The 22579-nt window shown below is 43.0% G+C and overlaps 1 protein-coding gene across 4 annotated transcripts in view; it reads left to right on the plus strand.

Moving 5' to 3' along the window:
• Nucleotides 1-22579, plus strand: part of LOC140420865 (gamma-aminobutyric acid receptor subunit gamma-4-like) — a 559891-nt gene that overhangs the window by 390768 nt on the left and 146544 nt on the right. The gene's annotated exons all lie outside the window — the stretch shown is intronic.

Here is a 22579-nt window from a genome sequence, read left to right on the forward strand (position 1 = left end):
AATCAATGCAGTGGAAAGAGCAAGGCCTCAATGCAGCGAATCTTGTCTTCTCCCGGAACTGCCCAATTTGAGGTTAAGTCTACATGTTGTACACACTGATGCAGTATGGCAGCTGTATCCTGCTACCTTGATGAGTATGTCCAACTGAATGATGATGGTTCTGTGAACCAATCACAAACTCACGATTCAGCTTTCTGGGAGAGGCCCACATCTTCGACACATACTAGGTTCTGAGAGTGTTATATTGCTATATTGTTTGCATAGAACTTGGAACTAATTGTTACAAATATGCTGGTGCCACATTCAGGGTAGAACTACAGTCACCTATCCAAGCATTTTGAGTCTAAACGTGTGATTATTTCCAACCTCTGGAAATTGAAAGGCACAATGGAAAGATTTCTAAAACAGAAAATCTGACTGCAAATGTTTGAATTTGATATATCTTCATTGTGTCGCAAATCATTGTCTTATTGAGGAAAACAAAATGGTGGTTGTAACTGGCACCTTCCTACAATCATTTGCCTGCTGTCAATTCATACATTGCCCAATTTCTTCAGTTCACTTTAACAGCTTGTACAATGTGGTCCTATTTCTCATCTCCATGCTGCATCTCAGAGGCATCATCTATAAATGCAAGATCAGTCTTCACATGTAAGGTGGCGACAATCCAGCTCTCCCTCACCACCACCACCTCTCTCGACACATCCATGGCAAGACCTTATTCCATTTCAATGATTAGACTGGTTGTCCAGTATCCAGTACTGGATGGGCAGTAATTTCATCCACAAACTCTATTCTCTAGTTACTGACTCCAGCCCTCGCCCTGACAACTGTCTGAGACTGAACTAGTCTTGGTTTTGTATCCGACCCTGAGATGACTTTCCCACCACATATCCAGTCTATCATGAAGACCACCTGTTGCCACCATTTTAAGATTGGCCAATGTTGCTAATCTGCTGCTGTAACTCTCATTCTTGCCTTTGTTGGCTGTAGACTTTATGGTGTTCTTTGTGTTGCTTATTTCAGGATGGTTGGCAAAGTGTTCACAAAATAGCTTTCAACTTAAACAAAGCTATGATTTTATTTGTACTCCTAAACTGGGATTCAACACTTCATCCTTAAGAATACACAACTGATCAATAACATCTAACTACACTCATCTACTGCTAATCTCACTACTGGTATGAATGACAATGAAGTGAAAATCGTTTATTGTCACAAGTAGGCTTCAAATGAAGTTTACTGTGAAAAGCCCCTAGTCGCCACATTCCGGAGCCTGTTCGGGGAAGCTGTTACGGGAATGTGGCGACTAGGGGCTTTTCACAGTAAACTTCATTTGACGCCTACTTGTGACAATAAGCGATTTTATAGTGATGGTATAAACTATAGTCTAACCTTACTCGCACTATCTGCTCTTATGACCTTCACTAGCTATCTCCTGCATACACTCCTCCCCTAAGGTCTAGCCTCATATAGTTGAATCTGCAGCTCCCTCTAGTGGTTACTCTTGGCACAACATTAACCCTTGTAATGCTGATATTTATGATAATACCACAGACATAAATGTTCCAACATGGACCTGAGCACATTCCCACATTATACACTCCACAAACTTGAGATCATTTACTTCAATTTTTAAAAAAACATTCATGTTTTCAAATCCCTATGTGGCATCATTCTTTCCTACTGATGTAAATCTGTATGAGTGGAGGTCAGAAATAACAGAGAAACCTTACCCCACGGGCTCCAATTTTGCTAAGGAGTGTTACTCTGTCAACAGCCTTTTCAAAGTCCAAATGTACATGTTATATTCTGATTACATATTTTCTTTTGATGTATATTTTCTAGTTATAATTAATGATTTAAAACTCGGCTGAATTCTGATGTGAAACTGTGGAGGTATAGAATTACTGTAGTCATGTAAAAGTAATTGAGAGATGGGGGATTTCTGTTCAAGGTCTCCTTTGATCGATCAAGTGTTGAAAGCAGTTACAAAGACCAAGGGAGCATAGAACTCAATTGGGTGAGTAATCCAAGATGTGAAATTCACATCTGGAATGCTGTCCGCAGTTTTAGTCTCCACATTTCAGAAAAGATATACTTGCATTGGAGGCCACAGAGCGAAAGATCACTATATTGGTCCCTGGGATTAGAGGGTTGTCCTTTGATGAAAGGCTGAGTAAATTGTGTTTATATTCTTTGGAATTTAGAAAAACCTACAAAATTCAGAGAAGGCTTGTTAGGTCTTACATTTCCAGATGATGTTAATACCAGACAAGCCGATGCCTGGTTTGATAAATCTTAATTATTTTTAGAAACCTTGGAGGAAAGTTACCGAATAAATTCACAGGAAACTGAACTTTATCCTACCAGATAAAAAAGTTGGAAAGATCTCAGTACAAACATAGGAAGCCAAATCGCACTATTCTTTTACCCCAGAAATATCTTTACTGACACATGAACCAGTGAAGAGTTGCCACTAATGTGTCACTAATGTCTCACGTGCGACTAGCATAGTTGCAATTGGTTTCTTCTGGTGAATTCCTTAGCTTCTCACACAACTCCTATCTCCCCCTGAGACAAGTAAAAACCTCACTCTAAACTCACTATTTCTTCAACTACAGAGCCAAACAAACTAGTTCCGTGAACTCAGTCTTCCAGCAGCAACTGTGCTAAACTGACCACCTAACTGAGTTCCATAACTAACTATTCAGTCAATTACTGTCCCCAACAGCCTTGAAGTTATTTTCTTATCAGAGAACTCCTGTCCTCTCTTTCTCTGATGAACTCTGAATTGGTTTTCCCACTTGTCTTTGGTCTATGTCACCTAACCTCCTAACCACCGTCGCTGGTAACAGTGAAGCTTTTTCTACTTTGTGTTTTTCGTCAAGGCAGCACGGTAGCATGGTGGTTAGCACAATTGCTTCACAGCTCCAGGGTCCCAGGTTCGATTCCCCGCTGGGTCACTGTCTGTGCAGAGTTTGCACATTCGCCCCGTGTGTGCGTGGGTTTCCTCCGGGTGCTCCGGTTTCCTCCCACAGTCCAAAGATGTGCAGGTTAGGTGGATTGGTCATGCTAAAATTGCCCTTAGTGTCCAAAATTGCCTTTAGTGTTGGGTCGGGTTACTGGGTTATGGGGATAGGGTGGAGGTGTGAGAGTGGGTAGGGTGCTCTTTCAAAGAGCCGGTGCAGACTCGATGGGCCGAATGGCCTCCTTCTGCATTGTAAATTCTATGAAAAATCACTAAATGTAACCCTTTTTACCTCATGTATTTAACTTCAGGGGGTGAACAACCTCATAACAATGCATATGTACAAAAATACCAACAACAAAAAATTAACCTTTTAGTATGAAGTTTATCCATGCACCAAGGCTTAAAAAACAATCTCAGTGAAACAGAAAACATTTTGGACGGGATTCTCAGCACTAAGTGCATTCCAATCATTCAAGCATGTCATTTCAATGCACTTACCTCTCTTTGATGTGGTCAATGTTTACAAACATTGGGGCTTCAACACTTAGGTCACTGAAGCATTAAAGGATATGAATGGATCAAAGCTGCAGATAGTTTTATGAGCTGTCAATCAGAGACCACTATTTGAAATGGCTTGCAGCTAATGGATATGTGGGTCCCGAGGCAGGCACAGCTGCTGTTGGAGGAATAGATACATGTAATTGAAAAGTACTTATTACCGCTATAATTCATCCCATTGACCCTGTCTGGATTACTCTCTAGGTACCAGACAGGGGTTACTCTTCTGGGGGTGGTGAAGGGCATGTGTGGGGCTGAGTCTGTGTATTGGAGAGGGGGCAGTGGAGGGGGGTGCCTTTAGGCAGGGGGTCCCAGTGGGGTGTACCCCTATTACTGGGGTCCCTGTGGGGGCCTCCTGTTAGAGAGGTCCCTGTGGAGTGGGGTCGAGTCAGCCCTGTACTTGGGGGTAAGGGGTCACCCGGGGGTAAGGGGTCACCCAGGCAAACTGGGACTGGGGGGCTGCTGTGCGTTGGGGGTGAGGTCAGAGCCAATTTGCGGTGGCGGAGAGGTTGGGGCCAATGTGCGGAGGGGGGGTGGCTGGCCGCGGGACCGGTGCAAGATGGAGGGCCGATAACAGGATTCCCTGGTAATCCCTCGTATTCCATGCCATGCATAACTTTGCATGCCGTATAACAGTGAATGTCATCCTGCTTTTCGACCCCAGGGAGATTGTAAAACTGGTGCAAGTCAGCTTCAGTGGGAGAACATAGAGCTGGATTCTCCGTTTCTGAGGCTGTGTTTGGCATCAGCGGAGGAAGTGTGGCGTTCAACACCTGTACCGATTCAGCTACTTTAAATAGACTAGCACCGCCACCACGTGGAACGCAGTCAATTCCATGGACAATGATGCTGGATTCGCCGGGTCTCTGATTGGAACTCATGCGTATCACTCGCCGCAGCCGCACACATGCCGTGCCAGTCAACAAAATGGCTGGAAGGAGAGCAGCGCCGCGGTTCAGGGATGCTGAACTGGACACCCTTATGGACGCCGAGGTGGGGCAGCGGATGACCCTGCATCCTGGCCCGGGAGGAAGGCCGCCAGGCGCTACCATTCGCCATGCCTGGGCACAGGTGAGAGAGCGGTTTGTGCCGTGGGAAACATTCCACGGACTGGCATGTGGTGCCGGAAGAAACTTCACAACCTTCTCAGGGTGGCCAGGGTGAGTTGGCTGCTCCGTGCCTCTGGCACTAACCCCGCCCCCCTCGCATACCCATAACGCCCCCCCCCCCCCCCCAAATCGAGCGTGACCGAACCCCCACCCTGCCCCACATGCCAGCACCCATGCCATCCGCCTAGTCCAGGTGACCTGGCCACTGAGGCCACCATCTACCCAACCCCTGGGCTCCATGCATTGGACCAGCTAAAGGTGTCGTTGTTTGTGTTTGCCCCCCTCCAGGAGAAGGCTGCGCACAACCGCCGGGAGCAGGGCAAGACCAGAGGGGGACCACCAGAACTATGGCGCCTCACCGTGCCCGAGCAGAGGGCCCTGAACATGGCCGGTGGACCAGAGGAAAGGGATGTCACTGGAGTGGAGTGCGATCACTGGTGAGCAAGTGAGACCTTGCTGAGTAGCGGTTGCCCATGACACGAGTGTGGACACCCCCCCCCCCCCCACCTCATCCCCCCACCCCCCTCACCCCCCCTCCCCCCAACCTGCCTTCCACCCCTACTACCCCCCGGTCCGCTGTCATGTCGTCTTGTGTCTCACAGGACCTGCGAGAGATCGGGCCGGCACATCCGGTGTCCCCAGCCCCCATCCAGTGCCAGAGCCTGGGCCCCCCAGACAGCCGAGCACTGACGGGGAGAGCAGCCCAGACACCAGTCCTCCGCCTGAGACTCGGAACACTCCGGAATTTGTGTCGAAGGATGACCCTGACCTTCTGTCACAGCTATCTCCACCATCTCAGAGACTATCACCTCGGTTGGGCACATTAATGAAGAGGCTCATGGGTCACTATCTGGTGCACACCACACAGTCGTTCCGGTACAACAGGTGGAGGTAGGATAAGCCGAGGGGCCGGACAGTCGGAGGGAAGCCCGGCCCCAGCAACCAGCTGCCGTCCAGACGGGTCCCGGGTTCCTGGAACATCCAGTCCCAGTCACAGTATCGATGCAGTCAGAGACCACAAGCGGTGATGACGGCGGGCACCACCCAGGCCGACATTGCACGGGTAAGGTTTGCGGTGGAGTCACTGGCGGCGATGGGTTCAGCTATGGATCAGCGTGTCCAAGGCCAAGCACAGGACAGGGCTGCCCTCTCACGGGCAGCCATGTGCCAGAGCCACCTGGAAATTGCAGTGGCGCTCCTTAGCATGGCCCAGTCACAGCAGGCCATGGCTGGGAACGTCGGCGGCATTGCCCAGACACAGGCCAGCATTGCGCAGACACCGAGGGAGGAGACCCAGTCCAAGACGGAGGTGGCCCAGTCACTGGCTGATGTGACACAGACCCACAGGGTGGTGGCACAGTCGCAGCATGATGTGGTGCTCTCCCAGACGGAGATGGTCCACTCCGCGAGCCTGCATACCCTGGTTGAGACCAGAGTGGGCCTCCAGGATTAGCAGCGCCATGTAGCTGTGAGGCCACAGGGGATGGCTCCGCTTGCCCTCCTGTCCCATGGGGGCCACTGGGCACCCCGAGGGGGAAGAAATGATGGGGCCCGTGCCGGTGACTCCTGCAGAGGAGGTGCCGGAACACTGCATGCACTTCGGACCCCCTGTCCCTCCTCCATCCTGTCCCTGTTGCATCTGGTGGGCAGCAGGCAGAACCACACCAGCAGGGACAGCTGAGCAGCGGTCAGGCCCATCCAGACCGGGTCGCCCCAGGAAACGTGAGCCCTTGTCGCAGGGCAGGATTCTCAGCAATCCGCCTCCACTCCTGCTGTACCATCTGGGGAACCACCTTGGCATAGTGTTAGGGTCCGTAAGGCCAGAAAGTTAGACACCAGTTAAGTCTGCATGGGTGCAGGACACAGTTTAGTTATAGGAGCTAGGGCACAGACTGTATATATTTGTTCAAAATAAACACCCGTTACAACCTGCCTGATGCTCTGACTGACAGGTCTTTGGGGTGGGCTAGTCCGGGCTGGCAGGGGGAGGAGGGGGAGGGGGGGACTGGTGCAGGCCCTGTGGGTGGACCGTGCTCCCTCCACCCCTGCACCCTGACCGTCCCAAGCACCTCCACCCAGGCATTCGTGCGACCTTGAAACGTAATGGCCTGCAGGCTGGGCACACCCAGGTGGAAGGTGCTACCATAGGCATGAGTCAGACATTGTCAAACGATGAGGAGCACCAGAGCGCATCGCAGAGCGGGTTGTCATCATCCTCCATCTCATGGACCAGACCCGCTGTTACTGCCAACCCAGGGCCTGCACCTCATAGGGCTGCAGGTATTTATAATGGAGGGGGCTGCAAGCGAGGGGGGTGGGTTTGGGATGTGGTGTCCATGCCCCTGGCCAGTGCCCCCCGCCCGCCCTCCACCCTGTCCCTCCTAGTCGGTGAAACTGGAGGTGACCAGAATGTCCCATGTGCGTTGGGCCTGACGATAACGTCATCCTGCTTCCCCTACCTTCCCGGGCCCCATGTCCTGCTTATTGTCCCCCTTCCCCACATCCGCCTTGTCGGATGAGGATTGCCCTTCCTCCTAATTCTCCTACTCCAGCATATCGTCCCTCTACTGTGTGATCTTGTGGAGGATGCAGCAGATCACCATGCTGCGGGCGACCCTTTCAGCCTTGTACTGGAGGACCTCTCCAGAGTGGTCCAGGCACCTGAACATCATCTTCAGGATGCCAAAGCACTGCTCGATCACTGCTCGAAGCCCTGGTCGCTGCATGGACGTCGTTGTAGCGGGCGTCCACATACGTCTGTGGCTTCTGGATAGGTGGCATGTGCCTCGGCAACAGCGGGTAACCCCTGTCACCTGGGAGCCCAAACCTCCAGCCGGGGCATGTGCCAGAATAAAGGAGTCGTGCACACTGCCAGGGTATCGGGCGCAGAGGTGCACGATGCTCAGTTGATGGACACAGACCAGCTGGACGTTTATCGATTGGTGACAGAGAGTAATCTCATCATTGACAGAGAGTAATCTCATCATTGACAGAGAGTAATCTCATCATTGACAGGGAGTAATCTCATCATTGACATGGAGTAACCTCATCATTGACAGGGAGTAATCTCATCATTGACAGTGAGTCATCTGATCATTGACAGAGAGTCATATCATAATTGACAGAGAGTAATCTCATCATTGACAGGGAGTAATCTCATCATTGACATGGAGTAACCTCATCATTGACAGTGAGTAATCTCATCATTGACAGAGAGTAATATCATAATTGACAGTGAGTAATCTTATCATTGACAGAGAGAAATCTCATCATTGACAGTGAGTAATCTCATCATTGACAGTGAGTAATCTCATCATTGACAGAGAGTAATCTCATCATTGACAGTGAGTCATCTCATCATTGACAGTGAGTAATCTCATCATTGTCAGTGAGTAATATCATCATTGTCAGTGAGTAATATCATCATTGACAGAGAGTAATCTCATCATTGACGGTGAGTAATCTCATCATTGACAGAGAGTCATCTCATCATTGACAGTGAGTAATCTCATCATTGACAGTGAGTAATCTCATCATTGTCAGTGAGTAATATCATCATTGACAGTGAGTAATATCATCATTGTCAGTGAGTAATATCATCATTGACAGAGAGTAATCTCATCATTGACGGTGAGTAATCTCATCATTGACAGAGAGTCATCTCATCATTGACAGTGAGTAATCTCATCATTGTCAGTGAGTAATATCATCATTGACAGTGAGTAATCTTATCATTGACAGTGAGTCATCTCATCATTGACAGTGAGTAATCTCATCATTGACAGGGAGTAATCTCATCATTGATATGGAGTAACCTCATCATTGACAGTGAGTAATCTCATCATTGTCAGTGAGTAATATCATAATTGACAGTGAGTAATCTTATCATTGACAGAGAGTAACCTCATCATTGACAGTGAGTAATCTCATCATTGTCAGTGAGTAATATCATAATTGACAGTGAGTCATCTCATCATTGACAGAGAGTAATCTTATCATTGACAGTGAGTAATCTTATCATTGACAGTGAGTAATCTCATCATTGACAGAGAGTCATCTCATCATTGACAGTGAGTAATCTCATCATTGACAGTGAGTAATCTCATCATTGTCAGTGAGTAATATCATCATTGACAGTGAGTAATCTCATCATTGACAGTGAGTCATCTCATCATTGACAGTGAGTCATCTCATCATTGACAGAGAGTAATCTTATCATTGACAGTGAGTAATCTCATCATTGACAGTGAGTCATCTCATCATTGACAAAGAGTAATCTCATCATTGACAGTGAGTAATCTCATCATTGACAGTGAGTAATCTCATCATTGACAGAGAGTAATCTCATCATTGACAGAGAGTAATCTCATCATTGACAGTAAGTCATCTCATCATTGACAGTGAGTCATCTCATCATTGACAGAGAGTAATCTCATCATTGACAGTGAGTCATCTCATCATTGTCAGTGAGTAATATCATCATTGTCAGTGAGTAATATCATCATTGACAGGGAGTAATCTCATCATTGACAGAGAGTCATCTCATCATTGACAGTGAGTAATCTCATCATTGACAGTGAGTAATCTCATCATTGTCAGTGAGTAATATCATCATTGACAGTGAGTAATCTTATCATTGACAGTGAGTCATCTCATCATTGACAGTGAGTAATCTCATCATTGACAGGGAGTAATCTCATCATTGATATGGAGTAACCTCATCATTGACAGTGAGTAATCTCATCATTGTCAGTGAGTAATATCATAATTGACAGTGAGTAATCTTATCATTGACAGAGAGTAATCTCATCATTGACAGAGAGTCATCTCATCATTGACAGTGAGTAATCTCATCATTGACAGTGAGTAATATCATCATTGTCAGTGAGTAATATCATCATTGACAGTGAGTCATCTCATCATTGACAGTGAGTCATCTCATCATTGACAGTGAGTCATCTCATCATTGACAGAGAGTAATCTTATCATTGACAGTGAGTAATCTCATCATTGACAGTGAGTCATCTCATCATTGACAAAGAGTAATCTCATCATTGACAGTGAGTAATCTCATCATTGACAGTGAGTCATCTCATCATTGACAGAGAGTAATCTCATCATTGACAGTGAGTAATCTCATCATTGACAAAGAGTAATCTTATCATTGACAGTGAGTCATCTCATCATTGACAGAGAGTAATCTCATCATTGACAGTGAGTCATCTCATCATTGACAGAGAGTAATCTCATCATTGACAGAGAGTAATCTCATCATTGACAGTAAGTCATCTCATCATTGACAGTGAGTCATCTCATCATTGACAGAGAGTAATCTCATCATTGACAGTGAGTCATCTCATCATTGACAGAGAGTAATCTCATCATTGACAGAGAGTAATCTCATCATTGACAGTGAGTAATCTCATCATTGACAAAGAGTAATCTCATCATTGACAGTGAGTAATCTCATAATTGACAGTGAGTAATCTTATCATTGACAGAGAGTAATCTCATCATTGACAGAGAGTAATCTCATCATTGACAGTGAGTAATCTTATCATTGACAGAGAGTAATCTCATCATTGACAGTGAGTAATCTTATCATTGACAGAGAGTAATCTCGTCATTGACAGAGAGTAATCTCATCATTGACAGAGAGTAATCTCATCATTGACAAAGAGTCATCTCATCATTGACAGTGAGTCATCTCATCATTGACAGAGAGTCATCTCATCATTGACAGTGAGTAATCTCATCATTGACAGTGAGTAATCTCATCATTGACAGTGAGTAATCTCATCATTGACAGGGAGTAATCTCATCATTGACAAAGAGTAATCTCATCATTGACAGTGAGTCATCTCATAATTGACAGAGAGTAATCTCATCATTGACAGAGAGTATTCTCATCATTGACAGTGAGTCATCTCATCATTGACAGTGAGTAATCTCATCATTGACAGGGAGTAATCTCATCATTGACAGTGAGTAATCTCATCATTGACATGGAGTAATCTCATCATTGACAAAGAGTAATCTCATCATTGACAGTGAGTCATCTCATCATTGACAGAGAGTCATCTCATCATTGACAGTGAGTAATCTCATCATTGACAGTGAGTAATCTCATCATTGACAGTGAGTAATCTCATCATTGACAAAGAGTCATCTCATCATTGACAGTGAGTAATCTCATCATTGACAGAGAGTAATCTTATCATTGACAGAGAGTAATCTCATCATCGACAGAGAGTAATCTCATCATCGACAGAGAGTAATCTCATCATTGACAGAGTAATCTCATCATTGACAGTGAGTCATCTCATCATTGACAGAGAGTAATCTCATCATTGACAGAGAGTAATCTCATCATAGACAGTGAGTCATCTCATCATTGACAGTGAGTAATCTCATCATTGTCAGTGAGTAATATCATAATTGACAGTGAGTAATCTTATCATTGACAGTGAGTAATCTCATCATTGACAGTGAGTCATCTCATCATTGACAGTGAGTCATCTCATCATTGACAGAGAGTAATCTCATCATTGACAGAGAGTAATCTCATCATTGACAGTGAGTAATCTTATCATTGACAGTGAGTAATCTCATCATTGACAGTGAGTAATCTCTTCATTGTCAGTGATTAATCTCATCATTGACAGTGAGTAATCTTATCATTGACAGTGAGTAATCTCATCATTGACAGTGAGTAATTTCATCATTGACAGAGAGTCATCTCATCATTGACAGAGAGTAATCTTATCATTGACAGTGAGTCATCTCATCATTGACAAAGAGTAATCTCATCATTGACAGTGAGTAATCTCATCATTGTCAGTGAGTAATATCATCATTGACAGAGAGTAATCTTATCATTGACAAAGAGTAATCTCATCATTGACAAAGAGTAATCTCATCATTGACAAAGAGTAATCTCATCATTGACAGAGAGTAATCTCATCATTGACAGTGAGTAATCTTATCATTGACAGTGAGTCTATCTCATCATTGACAGTGAGTCATCTCATCATTGACAGTGAGTAATCTCATCATTGTCAGTGAGTAATATCATCATTGACAGAGAGTAATCTTATCATTGACAAAGAGTAATCTCATCATTGACAAAGAGTAATCTCATCATTGACAGTGAGTAATCTCATCATTGACAGAGACTCATCTCATCATTGACAGAGAGTAATCTCATCATTGACAGTGAGTAATCTCATCATTGACAGAGAGTCATCTCATCATTGACAAAGAGTCATCTCATCATTGACAGAGAGTAATCTCATCATTGACAGAGAGTAATCTCATCATTGACAGAGAGTAATATCATCATTGACAGTGAGTAATCTCATCATTGACAAAGAGTCATCTCATCATTGACAGAGAGTAATCTTATCATTGACAGTGAGTCATCTCATCATTGACAGAGAGTAATCTCATCATTGACAGAGAGTAATCTCATCATTGACAGAGAGTAATCTCATCATTGACAGTGAGTCATCTCATCATTGACAGTGAGTCATCTCATCATTGACAGAGAGTAATCTCATTATTGACAGTGAGTCATATCATCATTGACAGAGAGTCATCTCATCATTGACAGAGAGTAATCTCATCATTGACAGTGAGTCATCTCATCATTGACAGTGAGTCATCTCATCATTGACAGAGAGTAATCTCATCATTGACAAAGAGTCATCTCATCATTGACAGTGAGTCATCTCATAATTGACAGAGAGTAATCTCATCATTGACAGAGAGTCATCTCATCATTGACAGTGAGTCATCTCATCATTGACAATGAGTAATCTCATCATTGACAAAGAGTCATCTCATCATTGACAGAGAGTCATCTCATCATTGACATGGAGTAATCTCATCATTGACAGAGAGTAATCTCATCATTGACAGTGAGTCATCTCATCATTGACAGGGAGTAATCTCATCATTGAGAGTGAGTAATCTCATCATTGACAGTGAGTAATCTCATCATTGACATGGAGTAATCTCATCATTGACAAAGAGTCATCTCATCATTGACAGTGAGTAATCTCATCATTGACAGAGAGTAATCTTATCATTGACAGAGAGTAATCTCATCATTGACAGAGAGTAATCTCATCATCGACAGAGAGTAATCTCATCATTGACAGTGAGTCATCTCATCATTGACAGAGAGTAATCTCATCATTGACATGGAGTAATCTCATCATTGACAGAGAGTAATCTCATCATTGACAGTGAGTCATCTCATCATTGACAGGGAGTAATCTCATCATTGAAAGTGAGTAATCTCATCATTGACAGGGAGTAATCTCATCATTGACATGGAGTAATCTCATCATTGACAAAGAGTAATCTCATCATTGACGGTGAGTCATCTCATCATTGACAGAGAGTAATCTCATCATTGACAGTGAGTCATCTCATCATTGACAGAGAGTAATCTCATCATTGACAGTGAGTAATCTCATCATTGACAGTGAGTAATCTCATCATTGACAGAGAGTCATCTCATCATTGACAGAGAGTAATCTCATCATTGACAGTGAGTAATCTCATCATTGACAGAGAGTCATTTCATCATTGACAAAGAGTCATCTCATCATTGACAGAGAGTAATCTCATCATTGACAGAGAGTAATCTCATCATTGACAGAGAGTAATATCATCATTGACAGTGAGTAATCTCATCATTGACAAAGAGTCATCTCATCATTGACAGAGAGTAATCTTATCATTGACAGTGAGTCATCTCATCATTGACAGAGAGTCATCTCATCATTGACAGAGAGTAATCTCATCATTGACAGAGAGTAATCTCATCATTGACAGAGAGTAATCTCATCATTGACAGTGAGTCATCTCATCATTGACAGTGAGTCATCTCATCATTGACAGTGAGTCATCTCATCATTGACAGAGAGTAATCTCATCATTGACAGTGAGTCATATCATCATTGACAGAGAGTCATCTCATCATTGACAGAGAGTAATCTCATCATTGACAGTGAGTCATCTCATCATTGACAGTGAGTCATCTCATCATTGACAGAGAGTCATCTCATCATTGACAAAGAGTCATCTCATCATTGACAGTGAGTCATCTCATAATTGACAGAGAGTAATCTCATCATTGACAGAGAGTCATCTCATCATTGATAGTGAGTCATCTCATCATTGACAATGAGTAACCTCATCATTGACAGTGAGTCATCTCATCATTGACAGAGAGTCATCTCATCATTGACATGGAGTAATCTCATCATTGACAGAGAGTAATCTCATCATTGACAGTGAGTCATCTCATCATTGACAGGGAGTAATCTCATCATTGAGAGTGAGTAATCTCATCATTGACAGGGAGTAATCTCATCATTGACATGTAGTAATCTCATCATTGACAAAGAGTAATCTCATCATTGACGGTGAGTCATCTCATCATTGACAGAGAGTAATCTCATCATTGACAGAGAGTAATCTCATCATTGACAGTGAGTAATCTCATCATTGACAGTGAGTAATCTCATCATTGACAAAGAGTCATCTCATCATTGACAGTGAGTAATCTCATCATTGACAGAGAGTAATCTTATCATTGACAGAGAGTAATCTCATCATTGACAGAGAGTAATCTCATCATTGACAGAGAGTAATCTCATCATCGACAGAGAGTAATCTCATCATTGACAGTGAGTCATCTCATCATTGACAGAGAGTAATCTCATCATTGACATGGAGTAATCTCATCATTGACAGAGAGTAATCTCATCATTGACAGTGAGTCATCTCATCATTGACAGGGAGTAATCTCATCATTGAAAGTGAGTAATCTCATCATTGACAGGGAGTAATCTCATCATTGACATGGAGTAATCTCATCATTGACAAAGAGTAATCTCATCATTGACGGTGAGTCATCTCATCATTGACAGAGAGTAATCTCATCATTGACAGTGAGTAATCTCATCATTGACAAAGAGTCATCTCATCATTGACAGTGAGTAATCTCATCATTGACAGAGAGTAATCTTATCATTGACAGAGAGTAATCTCATCATTGACAGAGAGTAATCTCATCATTGACAGAGAGTAATCTCATCATTGACAGAGAGTAATCTCATCATTGACAGTGAGTCATCTCATCATTGACAGTGAGTAATCTCATCATTGTCAGTGAGTAATATCATCATTGACAGTGAGTAATCTTATCATTGACAGTGAGTAATCTCATCATTGACAGTGAGTCATCTCATCATTGACAGTGAGTCATCTCGTCATTGACAGAGAGTAATCTCATCATTGACAGAGAGTAATCTCATCATTGACAGGGAGTCATCTCATCATTGACAGTGAGTAATCTCATCATTGTCAGTGAGTAATATCATCATTGACAGTGAGTAATCTTATCATTGACAGTGAGTAATCTCTTCATTGTCAGTGAGTAATCTCATCATTGACAGTGAGTAATCTTATCATTGACAGTGAGTAATCTCATCATTGACAGTGTGTAATTTCATCATTGACAGTGAGTCATCTCATCATTGACAGTGAGTAATCTTATCATTGACAGTGAGTCATCTCATCATTGACAGTGAGTCATCTCATCATTGTCAGTGAGTCATCTCATCATTGACAAAGAGTAATCTCATCATTGACAGTGAGTAATCTCATCATTGTCAGTGAGTAATATCATCATTGACAGAGAGTAATCTTATCATTGACAAAGAGTAATCTCATCATTGACAAAGAGTAATCTCATCATTGACAGAGAGTAATCTCATCATTGACAGTGAGTAATCTTATCATTGACAGTGAGTCATCTCATCATTGACAGTGAGTCATCTCATCATTGACAGTGAGTAATCTCATCATTGTCATTGAGTAATATCATCATTGACAGAGAGTAATCTTATCATTGACAAAGAGTAATCTCATCATTGACAAAGAGTAATCTCATCATTGACAGTGAGTAATCTCATCATTGACAGAGAGTCATCTCATCATTGACAGAGAGTAATCTCATCATTGACAGTGAGTAATCTCATCATTGACAGAGAGTCATCTCATCATTGACAAAGAGTCATCTCATCATTGACAGAGAGTAATCTCATCATTGACAGAGAGTAATCTCATCATTGACAGAGAGTAATATCATCATTGACAGTGAGTAATCTCATCATTGACAAAGAGTCATCTCATCATTGACAGAGAGTAATCTTATCATTGACAGTGAGTCATCTCATCATTGACAGAGAGTAATCTCATCATTGACAGAGAGTAATCTCATCATTGACAGAGAGTAATCTCATCATTGACAGTGAGTCATCTCATCATTGACAGTGAGTCATCTCATCATTGACAGTGAGTCATCTCATCATTGACAGAGAGTAATCTCATCATTGACAGTGAGTCATATCATCATTGACAGAGAGTAATATCATCATTGACAGTGAGTAATCTTATCATTGACAGTGAGTAATCTCTTCATTGTCAGTGAGTAATCTCATCATTGACAGTGAGTAATCTTATCATTGACAGTGAGTAATCTCATCATTGACAGTGTGTAATTTCATCATTGACAGTGAGTCATCTCATCATTGACAGTGAGTAATCTTATCATTGACAGTGAGTCATCTCATCATTGACAGTGAGTCATCTCATCATTGTCAGTGAGTCATCTCATCATTGACAAAGAGTAATCTCATCATTGACAGTGAGTAATCTCATCATTGTCAGTGAGTAATATCATCATTGACAGAGAGTAATCTTATCATTGACAAAGAGTAATCTCATCATTGACAAAGAGTAATCTCATCATTGACAGAGAGTAATCTCATCATTGACAGTGAGTAATCTTATCATTGACAGTGAGTCATCTCATCATTGACAGTGAGTCATCTCATCATTGACAGTGAGTAATCTCATCATTGTCATTGAGTAATATCATCATTGACAGAGAGTAATCTTATCATTGACAAAGAGTAATCTCATCATTGACAAAGAGTAATCTCATCATTGACAGTGAGTAATCTCATCATTGACAGAGAGTCATCTCATCATTGACAGAGAGTAATCTCATCATTGACAGTGAGTAATCTCATCATTGACAGAGAGTCATCTCATCATTGACAAAGAGTCATCTCATCATTGACAGAGAGTAATCTCATCATTGACAGAGAGTAATCTCATCATTGACAGAGAGTAATATCATCATTGACAGTGAGTAATCTCATCATTGACAAAGAGTCATCTCATCATTGACAGAGAGTAATCTTATCATTGACAGTGAGTCATCTCATCATTGACAGAGAGTAATCTCATCATTGACAGAGAGTAATCTCATCATTGACAGAGAGTAATCTCATCATTGACAGTGAGTCATCTCATCATTGACAGTGAGTCATCTCATCATTGACAGTGAGTCATCTCATCATTGACAGAGAGTAATCTCATCATTGACAGTGAGTCATATCATCATTGACAGAGAGTCATCTCATCATTGACAGAGAGTAATCTCATCATTGACAGTGAGTCATCTCATCATTGACAGTGAGTCATCTCATCATTGACAAAGAGTAATCTCATCATTGACAGTGAGTATTCTCATCAATGACAGTGAGTAATATCATCATTGACAGAGAGTAATCTCATCATTGACAGTGAGTAATCTCATCATTGACAGTGAGTAATCTTATCATTGACAAAGAGTAATCTCATCATTGACAGGGAGTAATCTCATCATTGACATGGAGTAACCTCATCATTGACAGTGAGTCATCTCATCATTGACAGTGAGTCATCTCATCATTGACAGTGAGTCATCTCATCATTGACAGAGAGTAATCTCATCATTGACAGTGAGTAATCTCATCATTGACAGTGAGTCATCTCATCATTGACAAAGAGTAATCTCATCATTGACAAAGAGTAATCTCATCATTGACAGTGAGTTATCTTATCATTGACAGAGAGTAATCTTATCATTGACAGTGAGTCATCGCATCATTGACAAAGAGTAATCTTATCATTGACAAAGAGTAATCTCATCATTGACAAAGAGTAACCTCATCATTGACAGTGAGTAACCTCATCAGTGACAGTGAGTAATCTCATCATTGACAGTGAGTAATCTCATCATTGACAGTGAGTAATCTTATCATTGACAGAGAGTAATCTTATCATTGACAGTGAGTCATCTCATCATTGACAGGGAGTAACCTCATCATTGACATTGAGTAATCTCATCATTGACAGATTAATCTGATCATTGACAGTGAGTAATCTCATCATTGACAGTGACTATTTGCAGCATGGTCAGTGAGTAACCTCATCATTGACAGTGACTAATCTCATTACTGAATTCCTGCCACCCGTTTTCCTGATTTGCTCCCTCAGATTGGACTACATTCGGGTTCGGCTCTGTCTCCTCCTGCTTGTACATTTCCCATATTTACTCAAAAAAAGATGTCCTCAAAAATGTAATGAATTATGTTTTAAACATTTTTCACCTCTGTGGAGTTAATAATTTCCAAATATTTTTCTGTTGGTTTCCTTGGATTCGTATTATTTGTGTTCACTCATGCTTTGTGGATGCGGAATTTAATCTGTTTTATGAGCACAGTCGCAAATTACAGCTGCAGGCATGTCTGCTATCTGGGAAATTAGGTTCAACAACATGACAATTAATGATGTAATCGGCACTTTTTGTTGGAGTGTAATGAAGTAGTACAGACTGAAACTTAATATTGGAAATGTTCATGGCATTTATTTTTTAGTTACTATTGCAAGAATTTTATATCACCTTCCATTCATTTTCCTGGATACCTCATTCAAGGCGTAATATTAATTTGTATGCCTTGGCAGTGGCTATCAGTGAGATTTTGAACAAAGGCCTGTATCATTCCGGAGCCCGGTGCTGAATGCAATTTTCATTCAACTCATGCATTTTGGTGATGGAATTGATTACTTGGAGATGTTTAAAGATGTAACTTTCCCCACGGTAGGCTATTGCAGAAAATACGGAGGTTGGGGATTGAGGGTGATTTAGAGATGTGGATCAGAAATTGGCTAGCTGAAAGACAGAGGGTAGTGGTTGATGGGAAATGTTCAGAATGGAGTTCAGTTACAAGTGACGTACCACAAGGATCTGTTCTGGGGCCGTTGCTGTTTGTCATTTTTATCAATCACCTAGAGGAAGGCGCAGAAGGGTGGGTGAGTAAATTTGCAGACGACACTAAAGTCGGTGGGTTGTCAACAGTGTGGAAGGATGTAGCAGGTTACAGAGGGACATAGATAAGCTGCAGAGCTGGGCTGAGAGGTGGCAAATGGAGTTTAATGTAGAGAAGTGTGAGGTGATTCACTTTGGAAGGAATAACAGGAATGCGGAATATTTGGCTAATGGTAAAGTTCTTGGAAGTGTGGATGAGCAGAGGGATCTAGGTGTCCATGTACATAGATCCCTGAAAGTTGCCACCCAGGTTGATAGGGTTGTGAATAAGGCCTATGGAGTGTTGGCCTTTATTGGTAGAGGGATTGAGTTCCGGAGTCATGAGGTCATGTTGCAGCTGTACAAAACTCTGGTACGGCAGCATTTGGAGTATTGCGTACAGTTCTGGTCACCGCATTATAGGAAGGACGTGGAGGCTTTGGAGCGGGTGCAGAGGAGATTTACCAGGATGTTGCCTGGTATGGAGGGAAAATCTTATGAGGAAAGGCTGATGGACTTGAGGTTGTTTTCGTTAGAGAGAAGGTTAAGAGGAGACTTAATAGAGGCATACAAAATGATCAGGGGGTTAGATAGAGTGGACAGTGAGAGCCTTCTCCCGCGGATGGAAATGGCTAGCACGAGGGGACATAGCTTTAAACTGAGGGGTAATAGATATAGGACAGAGGTCAGAGGTAGGTTCTTTACGCAAAGAGTAGTGAGGCCGTGTAATGCCCTACCTGCAACAGTAGTGAACTCGCCAACATTGAGGGCATTTAAAAGTTTATTGGATAAGCATATGGATGATAATGGCATAGTGTAGGTTTGATGGCTTTTGTTTCAGTGCCACATCGTGGGCCGAAGGGCCTGTACTGCGCTGTATCATTCTATGTTCTATGTTCTAACTTGGAATCTACTCGAACCCTCCTGAGTGCAAGTCCACTGAGGCCAATCTTAGGGCTTGTGAATATCTTGATGGTTTCATTGTTAATGTTAAGAGAAACCTGTGATAGTTATTAGTTTCTTTGAGCACATATAAATAGGTGACAGATGAGACACTGGGTGAGTGGGAGGAGAGTTGTGTGACTGAACAAGTCAATAAGCTCCCTCAATGAAGAAAAACTCTGGTCTTGGTTTCAGCTTCAACAACATCTTTGACCTTATTAACAGCGATTATCCAACAGCTTTGAAAGGCAGATAATGTGGTTTAATTCCACAGTGTCCATGAAAGAGGTCACCAATGATATTGCTGCTTAAAATTGTTCTTATTGAAAAAATATCCATTTGTTTTGGGGAGGAAATATGTCACAATAAATGTATGTCATTCAGGTCATCGTGACTCAATGGGATGCATTTCAGTGGAACTGAAGTCGGGCTGATACATGTGACAGTAAAGGGATGATTGGTCACATAATGTCCCCGAAGGTGTTTCTACATTAATCAAACAGAGCCTCCACTGTGTAATGAGTAACTCTGATTCACGATCAGTTCAATGTCAAAGCTCCTAGCATCTTTCCCCAAACACCAGGTTGATTCCATCATTCATGCTGTCAGTTTTGTCTTTGATTTTGGTGCAGAAAGCAGTTGACACCTCCGAGTTCCTTCTCTCGCTGATGTGCACACACAGCTGGCAGCTGAAGCTGATACAGTGATGAGGAACTGCCATGAATTTATAACATTGATTGTCCTTGCGTACACACTGAGCTTTCATACAGCAGGTCCATAAAATACACATACACCCAGTACAAGTCAGTCATTGCGACATTGATGGTACGGTGGTGAGCACAATTGTCTCACAGCACCAGGTACCTGGGTGCGATTCTGGCCTTGGGTGACTTTGTTGAGTTTGCATGTTCTCCAATTGTCTGCATGGGTTTCCTTCGGGCGCTCCAGTTTCCTTCTGCAGTGGACAGCACGGTGGCACAGTGGTTAGCACAGTTGCATTGCAGCTCCAGGGTCTCAGGTTCGATTCTCGGCTTGGGTCACTTTCTGTGTGGAGTCTGCACGTTCTCCCCGTGTCTGCATGGGTTTCCTCCAGGTTATCCGGTTTCCCCCCACAGTCCAAAGATGTGCAGGTGGATTGGTCGATAAATTGCCCTTAGTATCCAAAAAGGTTACACTGGGTTACAGGGAAATGGTGGAGGTGTGGGCTTAAGTGGGGTGCCCTTTCCAAGGGTCGGTGCAGACCTGATGGACTGAATGGCCTCCTTCTGCACTGTAAATTCTATGATTCTATGAGTCCAAAGATGTTCCGGTTAGGTGGATCAGCCATGCTAAATTGCCCTTTAGTTCCCAGGGAAGTGTGGTTTAGATGGGGCTGTAGGATAGGGCGGTGGAGATGGGTGGAAGTGAGCCTAGGTAGAGTGCCCTTTCAGAGGATTGGTGCAGAATTGATGGGCTCTGCTGGGATTCTATTTATTAACAGTTATGGCAATGAACTTCAGTGTGGGATAGTTTGATGTCATCTACTTTGGACCCCATCTGAGTTTATTCTAAGTGGTGAGATACTATTGTGGATGAACAGAGAGATTTAAGGTTCCAAACACACAAACTCTGAAAAGCCACTGGACAAGTGCAAAGAACAATCAAAACACTGAATGGAATTTTGGTCATTATTGCAAGGGGCAGGAATGCATATGAACAAAGAACAAAGAACAAAGAAATGTACAGCACAGGAACAGGCCCTTCGGCCCTCCAAGCCCGTGCCGACCATGCTGCCCGACTAAACTACAATCTTCTACACTTCCTGGGTCCGTATCCCTCTATTCCCATCCTATTCATGTATTTGTCAAGATGCCCCTTAAATGTCACTATCGTCCCTGCTTCCACCACCTCCTCCGGTAGCGAGTTCCAGGCACCCACTACCCTCTGCGTAAAAAACTTGCCTCTTACATCTACTCTAAACCTTGCCCCTCTCACCTTAAACCTATGCCCCCTAGTAATTGACCCCTCTACCCTGGGGAAAAGCCTCTGATTATCCACTCTGTCTATGGCCCTCATAATTTTGTAGACCTCTATCAGGTCGCCCCTCAACCTCCTTCGTTCCAGTGAGAACAAACCAAGTTTATTCAACAGCTCCTCATAGCTAATGCCCTCCATACCAGGCAACATTCTGGTAAATCTCTTCTGCACCCTCTCTAAAGCCTCCACATTCTTCTGGTAGTGTGGGGGCCAGAATGGAACACTATGCTCCAAGTGTGGCCTAACTAAGGTTCTATACAGCTGACCATAAGAATTAGCAAGCAGAATTAGGCCATTCTCTCCTCGAGACTGCTCCACCCATCAATAAGATCATGGCTGATCCGATGTGGACATAAGTCCACTTTCCTGCATTACCCCTAACCCTTCACTCCCCTGTAGATCCAAAATCTACCTACCCCTGCCTTGAATATATTCAATTACGCAGCCATCGCTGCTCTCTGTGGAAGAGTATTCCAGAAATCAACAAAATTCTTCCTTATCGCCATTTCAAATGGGAAACCCGTCATTTTGAAACTGCCCCTCATTCTAGACTACCCCATGAAGGAGGGACATTCTGCCAGCATCCACCCTATGTGGGCCACTTTAGAATATTTAATAAGATCACCTCTCATTGTTTTAAATTCCAACGAGTACAGACCCAGTGTCCTCAAACGTTCCTCATACGACAAGTTTTTCATTCCAGGGATCATTCTTGTGAACCTCCTCTGGACCCTTTCCAAGGCCAGCACATCCTTCCTTAGA

This window comes from Scyliorhinus torazame, chromosome 5 (genome assembly GCF_047496885.1).
Source record: "Scyliorhinus torazame isolate Kashiwa2021f chromosome 5, sScyTor2.1, whole genome shotgun sequence".
Classification (NCBI taxonomy): domain Eukaryota; kingdom Metazoa; phylum Chordata; class Chondrichthyes; order Carcharhiniformes; family Scyliorhinidae; genus Scyliorhinus; species Scyliorhinus torazame.